At 41.5% G+C, this 25,004-nt stretch overlaps 1 protein-coding gene across 4 annotated transcripts in view; it reads left to right on the top strand.

The window, feature by feature from the left end:
• The window catches only part of NRXN3 (neurexin 3), a 983,888-nt gene that overhangs the window by 316,622 nt on the left and 642,262 nt on the right, over positions 1-25,004 (top strand). The gene's annotated exons all lie outside the window — the stretch shown is intronic.

Raw genomic sequence — 25,004 nt, 5'->3', positions numbered from 1 at the left:
TTTGGGCATAGAAGAAGGAAAAATTAGATCTTAGATTTTGAGTATATTATCAGAGCTACGTGATTAACTTTTTATACAGCGTTTACCACTCTTAGGCTTCTATAATAAATTCCAGCTGAATCTTTGTGTCACTGAAGATCCCCTTCAGTCTGTTAAAGTAGGGAAGAAGGCTTATAAAATCTCTGTGAAAAATAATAGTGAAAGATCATATCCAATTCTAGACTGATTGAGCAAACAAAATCTTTTCTGTTCTACTTCAAAGATCTGGTCAAAGTTGATGTGGGCCTCAGAGTAAAAAGCACTTCCCAAAGAATGGAGCTGTTTAGCTTTCAAATGTGCTTTGAGGCTTATCTTACTTGAAACCAGATTCCTGAACTGGCACATCCTCTGCGTTAGATTTTATGTGGAAAGATTTATGGAAGGCTAAACACTTTGGAAATGCTGTAAGGGATTAAAAGGTAAGGATGGTCTATGTGTTTTCTGGAGGCTGTGGTCTTTCTGCCCACCAGGGAGCCCCATCCAAGCTAGCAGGAAGGTGGAAAGAAGTGTGCTGCAGCCCCAAAAGCAAACACAGAGCTTTCAAGGAGCAGATCCAAGTGTAGCAGCACTGAGAGAATCTTACTGTACAGCAGTTTCTTAACAGCTTTGCCATAGTTTTGGACTAAAAGTAGTGTTAGACAGCAGAGAGCAGTTGCTTGGGCTTTTTCCCCATGCACAATATTTGCAAAATTTAAAAGGCTCTCTGTGGTTACAAATAGAGAAAAAAAAAAATACACACATGAGCAGATAATAGATCAGCTTTCCCTCCTAGTCACTGCCAGCTGGTTGAGATCGTACTTTGCAGGGAAGTGGAAGCAATCAGTTTCTTGTCTTGGGAAGTGATCCCTGGGAGCCTCTAGCCAGAGACAAGCCAAAGCATTGGCTGATGTGTGATTATTTCAGCTGTGAGCCCTGATATGCTTTAGGGGCTTGATCATGAGTTCACAACATTGAGAACTGCAGCCTTCTTCAGCCCTGTTGCAGGACTGTGTGGAATTAGTCCTGTGTGACTCAAAGCTTGACAGCTCTTGTTGAATTCCTTTTGCTCTTCGAAGTTCTAACACTGTGTTTCAAGATACAGTGGGTAACAGGAAAAAGTGTCTTGAATTTCTGCTAGCTGAGATTGCCAGTTTTTACCTAGCAGCACTGAGGACACTTGCATAAATATAGGATCTTTTGCTTCCTAAGAGTTCATATGCTCTTGCTACTTAGCCACCTGTAACTCTATCTAAACACTTGCACCATAGTTCTTGTTGATGCGTATCATCTGAGCATCCATATCAGTTCCTCTGGTACTGGCCAGCAATCTGATGTTGTTGTCATCATCTTCAACTTCTGATGACAGCTGGCTGTTAAAGGCTTAGCTATGAAAGACTATCTTCAGCTGGGAAATTAGCTTTAGTAGCAAGGAGCAATGGTCTGGTTTTCATGCAAATCAAAATCTAGCAGTAACTGGGAGAAACATTCAAAAAAGAAAAAGAGGGAAAAGAGAATCCTATAATCAGAGTGGTGGGAAGACAGTCTGAATGCAGTACTTTTGTTAGTTTCCCCATAAGCATCAAAACATCTTGAATCATTTTGCTTCCATGCATTTTTAATAATTGAGCCTGTTGCATTTTTTAAATACAGTCTTCCTCTGAAGGTTTGTATTTATTTATTTATTTTAAAACACTTCGGATTTTCCTAATTTATTTTTAAGATACTTTGCTGAAAATGAGCAACCCTACTCCTAGTCCCTCCAACACCTTGTTTTGTTGCTGCCTGTTGTGATGACTCGGGTCATCTGTCCTGCTTTCTAGAAGGGAACCTGCTGGGAACTGATTGATGAAAAACTGTATACTCTTGCATGAATAAAATATAGTCAGGCACGAGCAGACCAAATATCACTGCAACCATTCTTGCAGGCACACTGACATTTACTCTTGCATAGGGAGTTATCCACATACAGATGGGTCTGTCAGGGTCTGTTGAAATGAGCAGAAGTGTTTTAAAGTAACTTGACAGATGGGATTCCCAATCAGTTAAAGAGTTTCAGGTCAACCAGTCACCATTGCTAACTGAATAGAAGGGACCTGGTGCATGGTTTTAAAGGTAAACAGAGCTGTACTTTTTGGGGTCTCATGGAACGTATAGGTTAAGGAGCCTACCACAGCAAGCACTGAAGCTCACGCTATTTGAGAGGAATCTAGTATATTGTCCCAGGTAAGCATTCAATTTTTAATATAATTGCTCTTAATTTTCATTGAAAGGATTGGGGGGTTTCTGCTTGCATATCTTTGGGTTGTCACATATCTGGTGCAAAATACTGTTTTCCATCATTTCTTCTCACCCTCTCTCTGTTTCTCATCATTGTCGTATCTCACAGTTCTGAAATGGAAGACTGACATCGTTTCCTAGAATAGGAACATTTTTTAACTTTTTCTGTATTTATTTTAATATTCATCTCCTCCTCTCTTTTCACTCTTGAAGATACCTAAACTGATCTTACCTGTTTCTGCATACTGACAGAATTTGAATTTAGAAGGACCCAACAGTGCTGTTGCTTACACAGATGTAACTGGGTAGTGACTCTCTTTTCCTCTGAGTTGTAAAATCAGCACAACCAAAAGCAGGATCAGGATCCCAAAATACACTGTGTGAAGGTGCATTGAATGATTCCTCCACATAATGAAGATGAAACAGATAGCACAATTTTTTTTGCTGGATTTATGGGGAAAACAGGTCTAGTCTAGATAGCCTTATATTTTTGCATACATATATTTTGGGTTTTTAAATAGGATTTCCTAAAGAAGAGTAGCTCCTTGGTCCATCTCTTGTAAGCTGTTTCTTGTAATACGTAGTTCACTTCAAAGAAAGTTAAAGTTGTTTTGTTAGTTTTATAGTTTGTGTCATAATATCTGGTGCTCTGATTTTTTCTTCATTTTTTTAAAGTCCTTAATTTCCTTATTCCCTTTTCAGTGACCATACTTCATATCAGTCCAGATGGGGATAGTTTTCAGCATTCTACCCAATACTAACTGTGGAGGACAGGGCTGTATGTGCTACAGATTTACTAGCTTTTGGAGGTGTCTTCACTTTGTGTTCTTTCCAGGATACTACTTGTATTATTTTTCTTGGCCTAGTTCTCTCTCCTTCTCCCAAACCTTTTATGTGGCATGTCAATAGTCATAGTCACATAGTTTGTCACTACCTTTACAGGAAGTTTGATCTTCCAAAAGTAGCTGCCTTTGGCACAGTGAATACTTCTGTCTTATCACTTGTTGTTTCATAATGAGGCCTTTTCTTCTCACTAAAGCATGCCAGACAAGCCGATACCTATTTTCATGTTGCTTGTGAAGCCTCAGCAAATCCTGATCCTCTTCTCCTACCCGTTGCTAAAAGCACAAATGGAAGAGGATGAAAAATCATCTGACTAGTGACAGGACAAGAGGAAATGGTCTCAAGTTGCACCAGGGGAGGTTCAGGCTGGATATTAGGAAAAATTTCTTTACTGAGAGAGTGGTGAAACACTGAAACAGGCTGCCCAGGGAGCTGGTGGAGTCACCCTCATTGGAGGTGTTTAAGGAACATGTGGACGTGGCATTGCAGGTTGAGGGCATTGATGGTTGGACTTAATGATCTTACAGGTCTTTTCCAACCTTAGTGATTCTGTGATCACAGCCAATCACTACTAGTTGATCCTGTGTCTCTATGAGGCCCCTCAGTTAGCATGTTGTTTCAGAGCCAATCGATTTTGGACTGGCCTTTGACAATAGAAAACAGCTAGAATATGAGATTGGTTCTCCCTTCTCATTTGCCATGCTTACTGTATTTAGTGCCTTAATTCAATGCAATGTTAATGTTTCATTTTACTAAGTGTCACTGTAACAACATAAAATATGAACCAATGATATATAACTCTCTGGGAGAGGTTTAAAGTTTTCTTTTTTCCGTATCATCATACATAAATAGGAAGCCGTGCTAACTCTAATCTAATCAAAATGTTGTAAAACCAAGTGCACTTATCTGATACCTAGTGATGTAGCTGTCATTTTAATAAAAGCTTAATAGTACTCTAACATGAAAACATTATTTGGAAAGTGAAGAGGTATGATTAAACATACACATCGTATTTGTGAATCTAGTATCTCCTAACTCCATTTAAACATAATCAGGAAGAAATGAATGCTTATGCATCCTGAAAAGTGACGAGTCATTAGTATGTCATACTGTAGTGGTGAAAGCAGAGCTGGTGTCTAGCATCTGTACAGCCTAGCTGAGAACGGTCTCACCTTTGAGCAGTCTTAGACTCAGGGCACTGGTCTGGTCTCGTGCTGCTGCTGCACTGCAATGCAGAAGAAGGGAAGGGAGGAAGCCTGTCTTTGGAAGACTTTTCCTTCTGTCAGGCAATGAAACAGCCGTCCTCCCAGGTATTTTGTCAGATGGTAAACTAAGAATTCTGTTACAGGAAAACATACCATGCTGGATCCTACAGCCCGAGTGAGGCGAGGCTACTGCCACTCCCTGTTCCCAGGTTCAAACGGTAGCGAAGTTGAAGATGTATTCCTGGTAGGCACTTTGCTAGTGATCACATGCTTACTTGCAGACCCGTGCTCATTCCAGCCTCTGGCAGCATGAACATATGGGCCCTCTGACCCATGGTCTGACTTCATTTGCTGCACTCACAGCCCTGTACACCCTCATGCACACAGAATAGAGAGCCCTCACCCAGGAAGGAGTTAGAAAGAAATTTAATAAGAAGACAGGACAGACTGCACTGATCAGGTGCAGGGCACAATCAGGTAAGCATACTAACCAGCAACTATTTACACATGACCAGCCCTTTTTAACCCCTTACCCCTCTGTTTTCCCCCTCCTTCAAAAATCACCTAAACTTCTCCCTTTTCCTGCCTTTGGTTTCTCCCCTAAACATCCCATAAGTCTGTCTGATCCCAAACTGCTTTTCCCCTGCATCCCATACGTCCCACTCTTGGCAGCAACCTCCTTAGTCCAAAAGGTGATCTCAAGAGCTGCTCCAGATGACTTATGGTAATGAGTTTCATGTGTGGACACTGGGGCTAATGGCTATGCTGGAACAGCCCTGGGAGAGGCCTGGACAAGATGTTCATTCCTCAGGAGTCCTTGATTTGTGTTCCCACCTGCCACTGTGACCCTGTGCTCCTCTGGGCTTGTGCAGATGGGCCTCTGATGGGCTGATGGCTGCTGTGATGGGCCTGGATGTAATCCAAGAAGATATTATTTGGGGTCCCCCTCCTGCTCTTGTCTCTCTGAGCTCCTTTGTGGGTGTGCAGATGACCTTATCATATAACCCAACAAATTCCTTTTCCCTGTGGCAGCTACTACAAAGTCAGGTATTTTCACAGAATCACAGAATGATAGGGGTTGGAAAGGACCTCTGGAGATCATCTAGTCCAACTCCCCTGCCAGAGCATGTTCACCTAGAATAGGTTGCACAGGAATGCATCCAGGTGAGTTTTGAATATCTCCAGAGAAGGAGACTCCACAACCTCTCTGGGCAGCCTGTTCCAGTGCTCTGCCACCCTCAAAGTAAAGAAGTTCCTCCTTATTTTCAGGTGGAACTTCCTATGACCAAGTTTGTGCCCGTTACCTCTTGTCCTTCCACTGGGAACCACTGAAAAAAGACTGGCCCCATCCTCCTGGCACCCACCCCTTAAGTATTTCTAAGCATTGGTAAGATCCCCCCTCAGTCTTCTCTTCTGCAGACTAAAAAGACCCAAATCCCTCAGCCTTTCCTCATAAGAAAGATGTTCCAGTCCCCTAATCATCTTTGTAGCCCTTTGCTGTACCCTCTCCAGCAGCTCCCTGTCCTTCTTGAACCGGGGAGCCCAGAAATGGAAACAGTACTCCAGATATTTTATCTATTATCATGGAATCATTCAGGTTGGAGAAAACCTTTAGGATCATCAAGTCCAACCGTAAACCTAACCCTGCTAAGTCCACCACTAAACCATGTCCCTAAGCACCTCATCCACACAGTCTTTTAAATACCTCCAGGAATGGTGACTCAACCACCTCCCTGGGCAGCCTGTTCCAATGTCTGACAGCCCTTTCAGTAAAGAAGATTTTCTTAATATCCAGGCTGAACCTCCTCTGGCACGGCTTGAGGCCATTTCCTCTTCCTATCACTTGTCATTTGGGAGAAGAGACCACACCCACCTCTCTACAACCCCCTTTCAGGTAGTTGTGGAGAGCAACAAGGTCTCCCCTCAGCCTCCTCTTCTCCAGACTGAACAACCCCAGTTCCCTCAGCCGCTCCTCATAAGGCTTGTGCTCCAGACCCCTCACCAGCTTCGTCGCCCTTCTCTGGACACGCTCCAGCACCTCAATGTCCTTCTTCTAGTGAGGGGCCCAAAACTGAACACAGGATTTGAAGTACGGCCTCACCAGCGCCGAGTACAGAGGCACGATCACCTCCCTACTCCTGCTGCCCACACTATTTCTGATACAGGCCAGGATGCCCTTGGCCTTCTTGGCCACCTGGGCACACTGCTGGCTCATATTCAGCTGGTTGTCAATCAACACCCCCAGGTCCTTTTCTGCAGGGGAACTTTCCAGCCACTCTTCCCCAAACTTGTAGCGTTGCATGGGGTTGTTGTGACCCAAGTGTAGGACTCAGCACTTGGCCTTGTTGAACCTCATACAATTGGCCTTGGCCCATCGATCCAGCCTGTCCAGATCCCTCTGCAGAGCCTTCCTACCCTTGAGCAGATCAACACTCCCTCCCAACTTGGTGTTGTCTGCAAACTTGCTGAGGGAGCACTCTAGCCCCTCATCCAGATCATTGATAAAGATATTAAACAAGACCAGCCCCAAAACTGAGCCCTGGGGAACACCGCTTGTGAGTGGCCGCCAACTGGATTTCACTCCATTCGCCACAACCCTTTGGGCCCGGCCATCCAGCCAGTTTTTTACCCAGCGAAGAGCGCCCGTCCAAGCCACGAGCCGCCAATTTCTGCAGGAGAATGCTGTGGAAAACATTGTCAAAGGCTTTACTAAAGTGTAGGTAGACTATATCCACAGCCTTTCCCTCATGCACTAAGCGGGTCACTTTTTCACAGAAGGAGATCAGGTTAGTCAAACAAGACCTGCCTCTCATAAACACATGCTGACTGGGCCTGATCGCCTGGTTGTCCTGTACGTGCCACATGATGTCACTCAAGATGATCTACTCCATAATCTTCCATGGCACCGAAGTCAGGCTGTGACAGGCCTGTAGTTACCCGGATCCTTCTTCTGGCCCTTCTTGAAGATGGGCATCACATTTGCTAAACTTCAGTCTTCTGGGACCTCCCTGGTTAGCCAGGACTGCTGGTACATGATTTTGTCTCAGACTTGCTTGATTCAAGTCCACGCCAAGTCCCCAGTGGAAAAAAACCTCTTGAATTAAGCTCTCAACTCAGAGGTTGCTTGGTACTCCTACAAAGTGAAATAGTGTTCCTGAGCTCGTTTTAAAAAGGTATCAACAAAGTCCACGCAGTTACCAGTTGCAGTGGACAGGACAAGACCCTTTGGGGCTGGGTTCCATATGGACATCTTCCATCTAGGCGAGAGGCAAAAGGTGAAGCGCAGATGAGAAGCTGCTCTGCTTCGCTGCTGTCTAGACAGTATGTCTTCTGTAGATTAGATTCTGCAATTAGTTGCCAGAATATTCGCTTTGTTCTTTTATTCAAAGAAAATTGGCACAAAACTGGAAACTCGTGCTTTAGGATCTAGGAGGAAGAGAGTATTTTATATATGATTAATTTTGTCTGAGAACAACCCAGAGAGAGCATCTCTAATGAGACTTTGAATAGCTCAAAAGAAAAAGAAAAGCAAACACTAATCAGCACAAGCACTGCTTGCTATGTTGCGTGTTACCTTATCAGTAAATTTAAGGCCAAATCACTGAGCCTTAAGGCTCAGCAGATACTGCATAAGAAGTGACCAGTAAAGAGGCTCTAGTGATTTGCATTATTGGGTGCAGAACACTGGGTGTAATGAGCACAAGCTTTTCATGGTGTCTTTAATCCTCCTCATCCAGACAGTGCCATGAAGATTGAGGTTTTGCTGTGACATAATTAATTTCTGCAATACTGAACTGCAGTTTGCAATTTCACAAGGTCCCTGCATCCCAGAATATTTCTGGGGCTATAAATCTGGGCTACAAATACAAGTCTGTGTTTACTAGACTTCAGCTAGCTCCAGCCCTTAGTTAGCAGCAGTTGGCCTTCATCTTCCACGTAATACTGTCACATCCTTTGAAAGTCTCTAGTCTGACTCTTTGGTTCTACTGCTCAGGGAGCGACTTCAGCAGGTGTTCTAAGGTCATCAGTTTGAAGAGATGGCGCTGTTGAGAGCAGAGCTTGGCAGAAAGCATTCTACGTTATTTTTTAACTAAATTGCTGCGGTGCGACCTAATGGAAAAGAAAACTAACCTGGGAAACTCGGCAATCATCTGTCAGGAATCATTGCCCTGCTTTTGCAAAACAGCTATGTCAGGCTATTGTTCCCACCCCAGCAGTTTTTCTTGACTCCTTGCCACTTTCTGAAATGTTGTCTTTGTGCTGTACATTTCTAGATATAGAATTTTCAATTCCTGTAGCCTCTGACCCCATCCATGGGATTATAACTAAAAGTAAGAACTGTTGTGAAGGGGGCAGAGTCAAAACAACCATATCAATCACCCTGTCAGTCACTAAGCTAGATACCCTTTACTTAATGTTAGAAATTCCAATTAAATATTGGGATCCTCGATGCTATAACAAAGATTATGGAATATGAAAAGGTTGGGGTGTTTTTTAATTTTTTAATTTTTTTTTTGCCAGAGGAGAAGGTTGGTGTGGGTGAACCTTGGAGTAACCTAAGAAGAAATTTGTGGGTAGGATAACTTTTGAAGTCATGTGATGATAGGTTTTGTTTAATAATACATTGAATTAACTAGTCGCTGGTCAGTGATGCTTTTCTCTTATCTGCCAGTTGTTATAATACAAGCTTCCTTTCTCATGTCTGGTTGGGGAAAACAGGATGTCTTGCTTTCTTTCCTGTTGCAAAGTTTGCAGGATCTCAGCCATGATGCTTGGGGAAAAAAAAGGCTTTGATAGAAAAACTTGTACGCTTCTCAGTTTGTTATTTTGGCCACTCTCTTTGTGTAAATTGGTTTGTGTTCTTTTCAGCTCAGCTGTTATAACTTGCACTTACCTCAGTGTTTTGGTTTAACCCCTGTAGATGGCTAAGCACCACACTGGTGTTCACTCACTCTCCCCCAGCCTGTGTGTAATCAACACCATTTTGCTCACAAATCCAAAACATAGCACCATGCAGGCTGCTGTGAAGACAATGAACTTCCTCCCAGACAGACCCAGTACACTCAGGAAGCAACTATAGCCTTCAAAGTTTGTGGACATCCTGCTATAGGGCTTAAAAGGGCCATGCTTTTGCTGCCTTACAGTGAAATAGAGGGGCAAAGGTAGACTGAAACAGTGTCTTCTGTGGTGTCCAGGCATCGAGCATTTGGTAATTTCTTTTTCCATTTCATAGATTTTTCTTTTTCTACACAAAGCACTGAGTTTGAGGAAACTTGCTGTGTGAGAGGTAATACCAGGGAACTGTGTAGCAGTACTAAATGTGTTGTTTCCAGGATTAAGACATGTCAGGCTGTTCACTATCTTAAAATCAAACAATGACTGTTTTAGGACTTAAATACTGGATTCTGTTTCCATGAATGAATAGTGAGAGGGTTGATAATGACAGAGCAAAGTTGCATCTCCACAGCTGGGAGCTTTTTTCCATGTTTACCAGTCCTCACACCACCCACCTAGTTCAGCAGTGACTGCTACTGTCCTTCTGCCACCATGACCCATCACATTGCCTGTATTTTGCACTGCAAGGCTGGTTTGTCTGGCAAAAGGCACTGCTGCTAGAAAATTTCTCTCAGGGAGCAAAGAACTGCAATTACACACAGGTGTTTGAGGAGTAAGACAGAAGTTTACTTTAAAAATACCCTGCAGTGCTTCTGTGCTTGAACACTGGCATCTCTGAAATGAGCTGGGGAAAGGTGAGCTGCAGGTTTGTGGTCTGCCTCTGAAAGAAGCATCTTAGAAATATTTACTCTTTGTGCAGGGACAGAATGAGTCAGAGAGAACAAGAACCCTTCTTCTCCCAGAGAGAGTCTTGCTTGGTTAAGCTGATGCACACTGGTGTATGATGCATGTGGCAAGCTTGTGTTGCTGCTGCCTCTCTTGAAACTTGCCCTTAGCAAACCTTTCGGCAGTGATGTCGTCTTTTCTAATTGCTTATCTTCTACTCCTCTCAAGGAAAGCTGATTCTTGAGGTTTCAGGGCCAAGGAAAGAGTTGTTGACTTCTTGCTTCTCTTGTGCAAAGGGAATACAATGCATGGGAAGACTTGATACCACAAGGAACCTGGCCAAGATGCCACAGGTGTGTTTGAACAGTGATGAAGATTTTTTTATATCACCATAAACCATTTTCTAGCGAGTGGAATATGCTGAACGTTTTCATTCTGAATGTTGAAAGTTAGAAAGCCTGAGAGAAGTTCTCAAGTAATTTTCCCAGTTAAATATCTTTTTGATTTGTGTCACTTCAGTGGTTGCTATATTAAACAGTCATGTGTGCACACTTCATTATGGAAAAATAGCTTTTTCCTCTTGGTGGATTTCACAGTATCCAGGCCTGATGAATTGGAGGTCAAATCATCAAGTACAGTTTTAATCATCCAAGGATATCTTATTATTTTTGTTTGCTCATGAATTTGAAGTAGTGAATCACCAGCAAGATTGAAACAAACAGGGAAGTTGCTATGCTAATTAACTGTTCATGCAAGAGTAGGTTCAGGTAAGGGTTTATCTGTGTATTAAGAACCTGTTAGCATGCTGACACGATTTGGATTAGTGTGTTTTCAGTTCCCCTTTTTTGTAGGGGAATCTTATTTGAAATTATTCAGCCCACTGTTTTGAATTTGAAGGGAAAAGAAGAAATGTAGCTGGTATTACTTTTGACTCACATCAGCATTTCAGGTTGCAAGCTGTTGTCACCTTTACCAATGTGTTAGCATCTTTGGAACTGCTTAGGGAAAACTGTTCTTACAGCATTCAAGCATTTAAACAAAGTTGCAGTCTTCCATCTAGTGTGGTGCTCCTCTTGAATTCTTGAAGTTTAGCTCTTAGCTTCGAGAGGAGGGACAGTATTTGCCAAATTGTTCTGCTGCATGCAAAACCGCAAACCTTTCTTAGATGAGTTAGGGAAAGATGTCATACGTTTGATGTTTCGTTGTCCCAAAACCCAAGTCCTTTTGCATATGCATGTGAGGGGTTCTAGGTTTGATTGGATTCCCTCCATTCCAGTTGGCATGTACAGTTGAAGATGTGTGCATCTTGTAGACTTTATAATGGCACAGTGTCTAATTTGAATAAAGTGAGTTTGCACGTTTGTTGCAACAGAAAAAATGCCAGGCACAAAAGTTGCTGGAATTTCATCATTCTTTTTTAAAGGATGAAATAATATAAAAAATGTTTTAATTGCAAAGAGGCCCCTTGAAAGAGCTATAGAAGTGTGAGAGGTTTTTTTTGCTTGTAGGCTTGTAAGGTGAGTTTGCGCAGTAGAATAGTGAATGAAGCCAGGAGTTTATAGGGGCTGTTAACAAATTTAATATCCCGTGCTGCTTAAATGTAGCCAGTTCTACTGTGGAAGATGGCATCAAATACCGTGTAACAACTCTGATTCCGCTTTAATACAAGAAAGGAAGGGAAGAAACTTATTTGTAGCTAACTACTGAGATTTTTGGGGGTCAGTACACAGTTGGCGAAATCATATACTGGTAGGTACCATTATAGTGTAACAGTAATTGCATACTCCCAAATTACATTGTTACCATAGCCTATTCTGCAATAGCCTCCCTCTCTCCTCTGAAAATACCGGTCATAGTCCTAGAATTGCCAAAATATTGATGTCACAAGTGTGGGTAATATCAGTGCCTTTGCAACGGGCAGAAAATTAGCTTCATTTAGTTCCATGTTTTGTTATACTAGAAAGAATGAAAGTTTGTTGCTTCCAATTTATTATATTATGATGCTTAGGATAATTTTAGATTAAGGGAAACTTGCTTCCTAAATCATCATTGCCATTGAAAGCAGTGCCAATAAAATTGACCAGTTCTCATTGTAATCCAAGTTTATAATATTTCTCTCACTGGTCACACTTTGATTTATTTCAAGCATGTTAAAATGCAACAGAGCAGATGCAGCAGCATGAAAATGATATGAAAATGCAGGACTTTTTGTTTGTTTGTTTGCGTAGTTCTTGTGGACCTTATCTTCCTGAATGAACTGAAAAGGTTATCCAAACTTCAGTATTTTTGCCACAAGTGTGGTAGATTTAAAGTTTCCAGCTGTACAGACTCACCTAGTGGTGTTTTTTGCAATTTCTCACTGGCCGGGTGACTCCTCCAGCAGCACAGTGGTGTTTTACAGGGAATGCTGTATCCAGCAGGGCTGCATAGAGAGAATAATTTATGAGCCCAACTGTCTGTGTGTGCTTAGGCTGGGGGTGTCAGCACCCACTCACTTCACACAAACTTTCCTGACTCTGGTGGTACTTCATGTGCCTGTTACAGAGGGGACTGAGCACCATCTCGTGGTGCAGCTGGAGATTTTCTGGTTTCTTCTCTCAGTTCATGTGCTGAGCAGCCTAAATACGTCTCCAAAGCAATATGATAATTTTGTCTTTGTTGCGTGCTGTTTTCCCACCTGTGAAAGGGTTGGACGTATGTTCAGGGTGCTTTGTGGAAAGTAGTAAAAAGGCAGATTGTGTTCATTGGCAGGGCTGTGTGAAAAAGGACTTGAATGCAAACAGGTTCTTGATAGTAGCACTGGGCTACCATATCAGTTATGTTCTATAGGAAGCAAGTAACTTTGGCAGTGTGGACTGTACCATAGGCCAGTGCTCTGCTTCCTTGAAGTTACTCCTTTTCACCTCATATGAAAACAGCTGATGCTATAGAGCAGAAGCTTTGTGGCTTAAATGCTATGAACAACCCAAGAATGGAGACTGAGGGGACTCCTTAGCCTCTGCCAGGCTGTAGCAGACAGTCCTGTTCCATGTATCTGACAGCTGCAGCCAATCAGGCCATCCTAACTTCAGTATCCCTTTCCTGGGCTGATATCCACGTTATGGACTGCATTTAAAACATTTGTTTCTGCCACCTCCATCTGGTTCCAAAAGTATAATTCTGGAAACCCAGTGATAAAGCTAAGATCAGGCTTGAAGTAATAAGAAAAGTGTGCTTGTATAAGCATGTCCAAAACATTCTTATTAAAATATATAATATAGAATACCTATAGAAATGTTTAACACTTCCCGAGATCAGAAGTTTCACAGAATGCATATGAAACTGATATCTTTTCTAATAATTCATATGAATATGTGGATAATCCCTCATAACAAGAACAGCCTAGAGTGGATGTGGGGCAGCTGACAGGTCTGTAGGCTAAGAAGGTAGGGAAAATATTTATTAAACCCTGCTATTGGAAAGAACATCAGTGATATTTGCATAGCTGATACACAGTCACTCCTAACTAGTTAGGCATGAATTCAGAAAGGGATTTCCATGGTTAAGTACTGAAATGCCTTGATTTCAGGAAAAATCCTTAAAAACACATTAGCCCAAACTTGATTGTAATGGACTGTAGCAGTCGTATGTGAATACAGAGGTTGTAAAAACGGAGGGCAGCTCTTGGAAGACATGATATTACTTTAAAGCCAAACCCTCAACTAAAGCATCTGGAACCTCTCTAAGAAATTCTGAGTAGGAGTAATGTAAGCAAATAGAGATGCAGTCCGTTTTAAGCTAATATTAGAATTGCATCTGATGTTCATTTTATGACTAAAAAAAATTACTTTAAATCTCTAAAAAATCTTGTTCTTTGCTTTACTATGAATCCAGCCTGATATTTTTTGAGCTGAGTTGAGGTAAACCTGAGAAATCAGCGTGTTTCACAACCGCACAAAAGAGTGACTCTGGTAAAGGAGGTGTTCGAAAACAGGACAGAGGCATTTGGGCTCTGAGATTTGTTTAGCGAGCCAAAGGGCTGGAGAATGTTTCCTACCAAATTGCAAAGTGCGAGTGCAGAGGGTGGGTTGTGGGAAGGCGTTCCTCTGAATGGGTGGCAGCCACCTCCCTCTCTAGGAGAAACAGAAAAGTAATAGATACTTAACTGGCTCAGGTAAACTTTGATGCATTGTAAAGAAATATTTCTTCCTTATTTTGGGAGAGGTATTTTTCTGCTTTGGCCTTCTAGGCAACTCCTTTTGTCCAGTTCTCTCAAATGGAGTTAAAATACAAATCTATTCCTCTTCCTTGCACCTCTTTTTATAGTTTTCAAATATTGTCAATTATTTCTGTGTTATAAGGGGAAAAGGGCCCAGCTTTCTGTCTTCTTGATTGCTGCAACTATGGTTTTCAGCAGTCCATTAGAAGGTTATTAAGACTTTTTTTTTACTTTAGCTCTAATTTGCGGAGGTACTGAGCCTAGTCAGTCCCTGTCGACTTTCACAGGATTTTAGATGTGAAGAATCAAATCTTAAGGCCCTTGTCCTTAAGAGATCCACTGCCAAATATTAAGGGGAAGTTTTCAGAACTGAAAATATTACAAGTGAGAGGTACTGTATAATTTTTTCCTGTTGTGAGGTAAACGAAGTAAATGCAAGTTCTTGGGACAGGTATGTCTTCATGTGGGCAGGTGGGCAGGATTATTGCCAGTCTTGGTGATCACTTCTGACTCACGCAATGTACCTAATGGATCAGGTTCTCCCATGGGAAATCACCATGATCTGTCAAATTTATTAGTCTGAGAAGACTGAGGCTCTCAGTTACTTTGCTTTGAATGCAAAAAAGCGTGTTTTAAATTGTCACAGATTTACCTCTGAGGATCTGCATCGTATTTAGACTCAATGCCCAAACATGAACATGTTTTCATATAACATTTCTCCTTTCACTTTTTCTGATTGGGCCAGAAATGTAACAGAAACATCACTTTTCTGTGAGCTTTGGGAGTACAGAAGAACTTAAGAGATATTTATAGAACTATAGATAATTATAGAACTGCAGTTATGATAAACTAAAGGAGGATGTATAGTAAAATGTTTTAACCCACTTTCCTTTTTTGTGGAGGAATGGTAGCTTCATCTGCAACTGGGAAAGATAGCATTGCTTTGTTTTGGCATCTCTTTTTTGGTCACAACATTGAAAGGATATTTGATTCTGTTTCATAGTGGGATGAGATTTGAGCCTAAAATTAAATATCCTTTCTTAGGCGTTCTTAAGCATATTTTTATCTTTGCAGTATTCTTCTTATGCTGATGATTTAATCCTTATAAGACTGCAATAGTTGTGGCATTACTACCCCCATGGAATTACTGAAAGGCAGAGTGTGAAGTCATTTTATGCAGAAGCAGTAGCAGTGACATTATAGGCTTTCAGCCCTGCCCTAACACGGCACCATTTTCTGAGTGCTTCTGACAGTGAGGCAAAGCTTTGTTGCAACTATTCAGCCCTGGTGCTGTTCTACAATTTTTAGCAGAGAGGGAAGTATGAGCAAAGAGAAAGATTATGTGTTCTTACTCACTGTGTCACCTTACTGCACTAATAGTATATGGAGGGATCCAACTTCTACTTGTGTAAGAAGGGTCTGTGTGTGAATGTATTGCCAGTGCACTTTTTGTAAGTTTGCAGGCTGCATACTGATTGAAAGGAAAGTGCTTAGCTGCTTTTCAGACTACAAATACACTTGAAATTGGTCTGTTAGGGATGATAAAACAATATCCATGAATTGCGAACACAGTTAATTGTATCAGCACTGAAAAAAACTCCTCACATTCTGCCTCAGGTGACAGTAGTTCCAGATCTTTTGCTTCCAGGTAGCAGTAGGTCTTCTGAAGTTGCAGTAAGTCCAGCGTAAAACCTGGATGGATTTTGCAAGGGCAGAGAAGAAAATCTAGGAAGAGATTTCTCAAGGGCATTGAAACCACATCTTAAGATCAGCTTTTTCTGAAGAAAATGATCTGAAGTACTAGCAAACTTGCTAGTGTACAATTTCCACACCTACATATACAGAGGTGAAACAAACCCAAACCCTATTTCCTGAGCATCAAAGACTGTAGCGAAGTTTCAGTCGGTTCTTACTGTTGCTGAGTGAAGAAAATCTCACAACAGAAAATCAGGTGGTGATTACAGTGTTGTACATTGTTCTGCTTGCTGTTAGTTTAAGAATGCAATAAGTGAAGTGGCCATAAGGAGCCATTGTGCTATGGCAGTACGGCTCAGTGGGAACTGTTGCTCTATAGAGACAGTTGTTTTTAAATCTCTTAAGTCATCAGTCCACTGTCCCAATTCTGTTCCTGGTTTGAAGTGTCGTTGGTCCATACTTCAAACTGATTTTTTTCAAGCACTGAGAATTCTGTCTATAGCTTCTAGGATCTCCACAGTGGCTAGAGACAGAGTCTAGCATCCCAGACAGCGCTTCCCAGTCCTGCCTCGCTTCCACAGCATTCTGCTGTGACCAGCTCTTGTATGTTCACAGGCAAGAGAGACCAGAATATTTGTATTTGAAAAGGATGAGGCAGTTTGGGTAGGTGAACCAGTTCACATCCAGAACCTGATTACTACCTGGTATCTATTATAACATCAGAGAAATATCGGTATGTTGACATAGTAAACAGGTGGTCTAGCCTGGCTTTGATAAAAACAACTTCTTGGTGCTCTCAGAGCAAAGGATATGACTTCTTCTGTTTTGATATAAAGTACCTCTTTTCTGGACACAGAAAATCCTAGTTTCAATTCTTGCTGGTGAGAATAGTATCCATGTACAAGCAGCCATATATTTTTACAGGACAGCTTGGAGACAGAATCTGCTCTGAAGAGTTTACTATCCAAATGAATACAAGGATAAAAGGCATAGAGGGGGTGTATGGGCATTTAGTCTAATGATGAAATTTAGTCAGCATTTAGTCTGTTGAGACTAGTCTCTCTTTAGTCAGTGGAGAGGACTAAGCTCTTCTAGAGAATAGTTTGGAACTGCAAGTTAAGTCAGCCTCCTCTGGTGGGCAATTCAGAGCCACCTGCACCTCCTGGCTGATCATCAGGAGCGTTGCTGTGACATTTCTCATTGAGGCTTTTGATAAACTTCTCAAATTGACATCACCACAACAGTCTCCAGATAATAATAATCTCTACATAACTCTGCAGTAGCAAGACTTCAGAAAAGTCATTTATTTACCTGCATTTCAGCTTTCCAGTAATGTGTAGCTGATAATTGTCACCTGCTTGCCAGAAGGCTTTAGGACCTGAAGTCACGAATATCTGGAACGGCCTCAATATCATCCGTACAAAGGTATTGTGCGAACATATTTAGTGCATATGAAAGAATAATGAATTCCTGCTTATTACCCACAACATTACAGTAATAAACTGCTGCAATGTTTTTCAAAATATTAAAGGCAAGATTGTCGTGCTGGTGCACTTTGGCGGAATCACAGCAAGCAAATTTTTCCCTTTTATGTGTGGCAATTAATTTCTCTAAAGAAATTGACATCCTTGAGGTATGTGTAATTTTAGATGTAGTTATGTAGATACAGATACCATCAATTCAATAAAAAATGCCATACTTGCAAGCAGTAAAAAAAAAAGATAGCTTAAACTGAAATAAAGAAAATTAACTTAAATGAGCAGGAAGATATGGGCATATTTACAAGAATAAGTGTGCAATGTTCTGTCCATAGATGATAAAATCTTACCATGATATTTGAAAGCGTTATTAGCAGTTTTCTCTCTCCTCTCCTTTGAATTGCCTGCATTTGTAGATAGTTTCCATAACAGCACATTGAAAGAGATAACTGTGTTTCTTACACCACTGCCTATGTCTTCAGAAACAGTGAGAAATGATGGACCTGCTCCTTAAACAAAAATTAAACAAATGCTTAGTCTACACCAACAATAACTGGATTGCTGTCAATGTGGTCAGTATGTACAGTTTTAGAGGCTTGGGATTTAGGCACTATACTTCAGTCTCAGTCATAATTTCCCTAAAAATGACAGAATAATTAGGACAGGATGATGAAGTTATCATTACTAAATTATATTGCTCTTGCACATGATTATATATATAACTCTTCTGGATGGCTGAAATACCTGCAGACTGTGTAACAGGCAGCCTGGTTTATGATATTCTCTATATATGATGTTTTGCTTCTTTCGTTACTACATGTCAGAACTAGATAGCTACCTTACATACATGGCAAACTCTGATCCTGCTCTGAACTTTTTAATGCGTCTCTTCAACACTGCATTCAACTTAGCGTTTTGCTGCTGCTGAATTAATATTTCACTTAAGCTGTTTGAGTCTGCAAAAGCTGAGGTTTACTTACTTGGGTTTCTCTATAATACTTAAAGTGTGTTTTGGTGGCGATTGTACTCATTTTACTATGCTTCCTTTATATAATGCTGATCCTACTTTTGATAAAGTAGGCTGTATGTGCTAGAGCAAAATAAGTTTACATAGATGTGGGGGTTTTCTCATGTTTGTTAGTGTTCTGACCCAAGTTTGAAAAATTATATCAGAATAGCAAAAGGGAAATTGAATTATGCTTGTAAGAATTTCAATGGGCTTACTTGCTGTAAGAAGAAATAGTAAAGCCAAAATTTACTTGTGTCCTAAAAAATAATAAATTCTCCAAATACAAGCTAAGTAGTGATGCTGACCCTGTGCCGTAGCAGTATGATCTGTTTACCCTGTGAAATGGTCTCCTGAGTTTTACATCAGTGTAGTTTCCCTTTGGCCTGCACATTGGGAAATGTTATTTCAGCTGTGACTGAATGCCTGTTCAGATGTCTGTCTTCTTCATACTCAGTGAAATGTCTAGAGTTGTGGCTCCTGTTGTTTTTCTTGGCAAGTGGCAGGAGGTCAGCAAAACACCACTGACATTAAACTTCACAGCTTTGGTGAGGTTCTTGTCTTGGAATTTGAGATGACAGTGAAGTGGATTCTTCCTGACTTTTTTTTTTTAATTATATAATTATGGCATAGACATCTTCATGTTATACATGAATGTTCATGTGATTATCAATTCTGTAGGTACGATCAGAATTTTACTAGTTTTAACTGTATCTTACTCCTGGCATTTCATTCCTTATAGAGACAGAGAGAGAGAGCCTAGTGCCACCCATGTAATGGGAATCTGATGCTGCTTCTTACTGGAGCAAAAAGGCAATATTCCTTTTGAATTTGAATCAGGAGCACAAAGACAAGTATTATCAGGAAAAGAATTGTAATGTGCTTCCTGTATAAAAGAATGAAATGTGTTCTTGGATGAGGTTTGAAAAGATGTGGTATCTTAGCTAGGTAAAAGACGCATGGAGGAACTGCAGAGGAAAAGTTTCTTGTATCGGAAGAGACTAAATTACATGTGAAGAGACAGAAAGAGGTTGAAAAGAGGCCAGTTTTAAATAACAAGTGAAAGTGAAAGATCTAAAATCAAAGAAATTGTAGTTTTTACAAGGTCAGTTCTAAATGTCTAGAAGTAGAGAGCAATCATTTTTTCACTGGATCTTAAAAAGACTAGGGAATCACCAGAGGTATATGAGAGGGGAGGGTGATCTGGTTGTGAGAATAGAACACTAATTCTTATTTTAAAAGTGAACAAATCTTCTCAAGTCAGAAAAGAGAGAGAGTGGGGACTTGCACTTCTGATCTGGGTGTATAATATGTAACATGTGGCAAATTGGCTTCAAAATTCCCTCAGCAGAGATCTGGCAGCTGCTCCTTTGATCTGAACATACAAAGCCACGTTGGTAAGGCAGGAGCTTTGGAATATAAAATAGGAAATCATACTCAAAAACACAGCATGTGTGTGTGCATGTAATTTTTGGTATAGATTGGAGCCATTTTTCTTTGCCTCCTGACTCCTGGGAGAGATTTGGTCTTTAGAACTGCTCTGCTGCAATTGCTGAACACTTTTGTGCAGTGTGCATGTACGCTGAGTACATTTATCAATTGGCGTATTGGTCTTAATGGTTCTGCATGTTTTTGTGTCTTTTCAAAATCTATCTATCTTGCGAGTCAGTCATTCATTTGGTCTTTCAGTCTGTCTAATCTTTTTATGATTTTATTGATTTGTTTGTGCCAAGGGTACAGAAGAAAGAAGCCATTTTAACTGCTCTGTAAATAGCTGGAACAAGTCAACTGAGTTTACATGTCCTGTCTTTTCAAGGCAGGTCTAAAAATGTGTTTCTACTCCCACTGAAACCATTGCCAAAAGAACCTAGGTGGGTTTTCTGTGATATCTTCATGGGGCCTTGCCCCATGGAAGTCTTAGGAAGGGTGTTAGACACAAACAAGTTGATGAATGAGAGCTTTTTACCATGAAGCGAGCATCTTCAAATTTACTATATCACCAGGAACTCTTTTGGATTCTTAATTCTTTCTGGGGGAGAAGCTGTGCTCATAGTGGCTGACCTGCATTTGTGTTGTTTCAGTCTCTGGCACGCTGAGGTCGGCTTTGCTTTCCCTTGTCGACTCACCCTTACTCAATGCTGCCAAATGTTTCACAGGGATGCAGAAGTGCTAGCATCCTGAATTTACAGTGTCATTGTAGCTTGACATTTTGTTTCACAGACACTGTTCTAAATACTTTAAATTTTGGATTATTGCTTTCCCTGGAAAAGGCTGTGGGAGGGAGGTGTTAACTAGCAGGTTGATTCTGCAGAAATAATACAGCAGTAATGCATAGAAATTTTCATCAGGAGCAAATATTTTTTGGCCTAGATTAAAATAAAGACCAGGTTTAATAATCTGTGCCTAGCCCTGCTCATTGAACTTTGCTTTCTCCCAGGCACACTGGATCTTCCGTGTCTTCAGCAGCTTTTTCCTTAAGGAGACATGCAAATTAGGCTGTAAGTGACAATGAAGTTCAAGCTCTACCGCTGTTGGGGAGCTTGAAACAAAAGTTGGGGTGCTGATGCAGGGAACTAAATGCCGGCACAGAAGGTATGTCAAGTCACATGAAAAGAGATGTCGTATGGAGTCCCAGTGAACATAAGGGCAGATATGATTCCACTAGCTAAGATATCCGGGATCATTACTGTCCCACATACTCTGTTAGATGCAGTGCAATGACTGTTGGTATCCAGTGCCCTTTCCCCAAGTCTTTGCTTTTAGTCATTCAAAGGAGACTTCCCTCTTTAGTAGTAACAAGCAAGGATTTCACTTATTTCTTGATAGAAGGAACTGAAGAGTCAGGCTCCTAGCTTTCTGAGCCATGATTTAATTTTTCTATTCTTGCTAATGTTGTTCCTTCACTGGTCATATGACTGGCATCCCCCACAGAGGGCCAGCACTCAGACCTGAACTCAGGCTGCCAGCTGAACCCTGTGCCTTGAGAGGTACCAATGCCTCCATGCTCTACAGGCAGTTCAACTTCTCAAGCAGTTTCAGTAACAGCATCAAGACTATGCTGGTTGGCTTATGGTTCTGGCTACTATTTTTTCATTACAGAACTGCTCTGGAGAATTTTAAGAGCATACAATGCAGGCTTTATGAGCAAAATTGTCTGCTCAATCCATATGCCCTTGTAAAGTCAATCTCAAGTGTAAGACAGCAGGCTGTCCTTGGTACTTTTTCAGACAGACTTAGATTTTTCAAAACTGGTATTTAACTTTTGACATACATGGATAAAAAAAATCAAGAAGAAAGAATGCAGTAGTATCTTCTCTCTCAAAAGTTATTCACCTTGCTCCAATCTCCTCACAGACAAAGGTAAGAATTAATTCCCTCAAAATACAGCATGATTTTGATCCTACTCTCAACTTCATAACTTTTGAGTCACCAGAGATTAATCCTATGAATTAGATTCATTTTGCTCCAAAAGGGGAAATCCAGTTGGGAAAATACAATTTTTCTGCTGATTGTTTATGTCTTGATATTTCTCTCAAGCCAAGAATTCTCAAGTGCTTTATGAACAGTGAGTCTCACAGTAGGTAGTTCTAAATGGGACCAGTTGGCTACCTGCTGCAGAGCAAAAGCCCACAAGCATCCCCTTCCCACTTGACAGCTCTAACACTGCTTTCTTTGCTCATCGTAATAGTCTACCTGGTGAGAATTCCTGGCACTCTGTTGCTAGCTAAACGCTAAACTGTAATGTCTGTTAGCATCTTCCCCTTTCTATGAACACTGAAAAAGTAATCCACAGGCTGAACTACTGCTGCTTAAAAATATTTATTCTCAGCAGGAATCTGTCTCTTCGTTACGTACTGACACTGAATATTTAAATTACAGCCTTCTAATCTTTCATTTACAGCATCTAGAGGATGTTGAATACATTAAAAATAAAATGCCACAATATTCCACCTTGACAGGGAATCAACGTTTTCAGAAATGTGGGTTTGGTTTTCCAGCATATGCAGCTCCCATCTTTGACAGGAGATGTACTGTGTTCAATACTCCTAAGGCCATATATGTCAAAAGCTAAATACCAGTTTTGATAATCTAAGCCTGTCTGAAAAAGCACTGAGAACAGTCTGCTGTCTCACACTTCAGATTTGACTGTGTCCCTACTTTAGAAGGGCATACGAGTTGGGTAGACAATTTTGCTTATAAAGCCTTTACTTCAGTACTTCGGTGTTATTCACGGACTACGAAGGATGTGAATCACTGTTCTCTAACAGGATTCTGGGAATAGTATTGCTAGAAAGAGGCCTTGCAGGTTTGGTGATTGGATTATTAACAGTATTGCCCTGATGGGAATGTGTGACTAATAGTGGGAATAGCTTCAGAGCTTGTCTTAAACGGTAGGTTGAAGCTTCTTTTTTTTTTAAGTTTAATTTTAAAATCATGGTAACAGCGGTCAGTTTGGTACAAGGTATTAAAGCAAGTGAGGTGCCCTAGGAGGTGCTGGGACAATGACCCACAGAGATGGTACAATCCATATCAGCTCAGACAGCTCATGAACAGCAAATGTAACTTTTCCACCGAGTCACCCATGTTGAGCAAAACACATAGACATTATCTACAATTATCTATTTTCAAGAGTTCAGCTTTACTGGTATCTCTTTCGGCATTATTATCTGCTTTGCATCATATGTTTTGAGGCCAGAAGACACTATTACGATCTATCCTGACCTCCTGTATGACACTGGACTTAGTCATTTCTGCTTGTAACTGCCCTTTGAGCTATGAGATATCTGTTTAGAAACACATTGTGTCTGAATGCATGATCAACTTCAGCACATTTGTCTTAAAATGTGTATCTACGCTAAGGATTTACAAGTCCCTTAAAATCATAAGGGACATTTACCAATTACACATGCAATATAGGTAGAAAAGCCATAAATTAAGCCCAAGTTCCTTGAATCCTGTATCCATACCCTTTTTTCAGAAACAATAACTACTGAACCCCATTCCCAGTGCTCAAAATTAGGTTCATGCCCTTTCCATCTTGGCTGGCATTATTTGGATCCTCTGGTATTATTACTGAAATAGCAGTGTTGTGAATTGTACTGCTGGGGTTTTGTACCTCAGTGACTTGACATCAGACCCTGCCTTTTTACAGACCATCTTAGAGCCATTTTTTACTAGGGTTTGGAGAAAGCTGTGTAAAGTCTTTAGCTCTGCCTGGCCTGCTGCACACCATGTCTGTCCTCAGCAGATGGAGGCTTTGGTGGAAGCTGCAGTCCCCTCTGAGGTTCTAGGTAAAACATGGGGTCTCCTACAGGAACATGGGAGATAGTTGATGAGGACCTAGGATGTTGATGAGGTACAAAGAAAGTTACTTGAGCTCTGACTCCGGTCCGTCTCCTCTGAGAGAGGTGGATGCCTTTCCTGGCATAGCTCTTCTGAATGAATGAGGATGCGCCTTGACATCAAGGTGGGACAGATGGGACGTGATACCATTTGCGTGGCCAGGCCATGCACAGAGTAGCCCTGCTCAATACTGGTAGGGAACAGAAACTGCCTAGGTATTCCCCTTACCCAAAGGTGTGACCCTTACAGCTGGAAAAGTAATGAGATTGTCATCTTGATGCAGTCCACCTGTGACTGCCCAGCCAAAGGTCTTTCCTCTTGTGTCAGGGCACCCTTCTTTTGTCCTCAGCTGTTCAGGTGCTGGCTTTTCTTTCTTTAGAGGTGGCTGGCTACATGGTGTCTTGTAGTAGCTTCTACCAATCTCTGCTTCATGGTATTCTGGCTTTCCCTCCAACCCCATGCCTTGAACAGCAGTAATACCTCACCCCTGTCTAGTATGTCCCATTGCCAATGCTTTACAGACAGAGGCTTTATCATCCTGGTCTGTTGGCTCATTGCACCTCTGCTCTTAGAAGCCCAACTAAATACTACATTTAAAAGGTCTCCTCTCCTGTTAAGTAACAGGTAAATGGGGGGAACAGGTGCAGGCACTGAAGCCTTAAAGTTCATCTGGAGCTGGGACATTTGAGGTACCTGGGGGGGGTGCTGGGGGCCTGCAGCTGAGAAGGGTTGTGCTAAAAGTGCTGCTGCCTGCACCTGTGCCCTGTGCTCTGCCCTGCTGTAGTGTGAGGTGAGGCTGCCTTCCGCTTGGCAGCCTGGTCGGCTCTCCGAGAGGCAGGAGCTGTGAGCTGTCTGCAGTTGCAGGTCAGTGGGGCTGGAGGAGGGGTGCTGGGCCCACGGGCTTGGCTGTGCTGTGTGGGGAATGCGGTACTTGAGTGTGTTTTTCCCTGTTGTGCACAGCCCCCTTCCTTGTTCTCCTGGAGAATTTAAACTGTAGTATAGTCAGGCTGAGAGGAGGACCTGTTGATGTTTTGTAGTTTAGGCAGAATATAGGTTGCCTTAGTTAAAATTTTCCTTTATTTGCTCTCTAGAATAGAAATCTTGCTGTCCTTTGCGTGCTTCCAGGAAGGCAGGGGCAGCCTTAAGGCAAGTACTTGTGA

Source organism: Gavia stellata, chromosome 7 (assembly GCF_030936135.1).
Source record: "Gavia stellata isolate bGavSte3 chromosome 7, bGavSte3.hap2, whole genome shotgun sequence".
NCBI lineage: Eukaryota > Metazoa > Chordata > Aves > Gaviiformes > Gaviidae > Gavia > Gavia stellata.
Note: the sequence above shows the minus strand (reverse complement) of the source record. Positions and strands in the feature narration are given on the sequence as shown.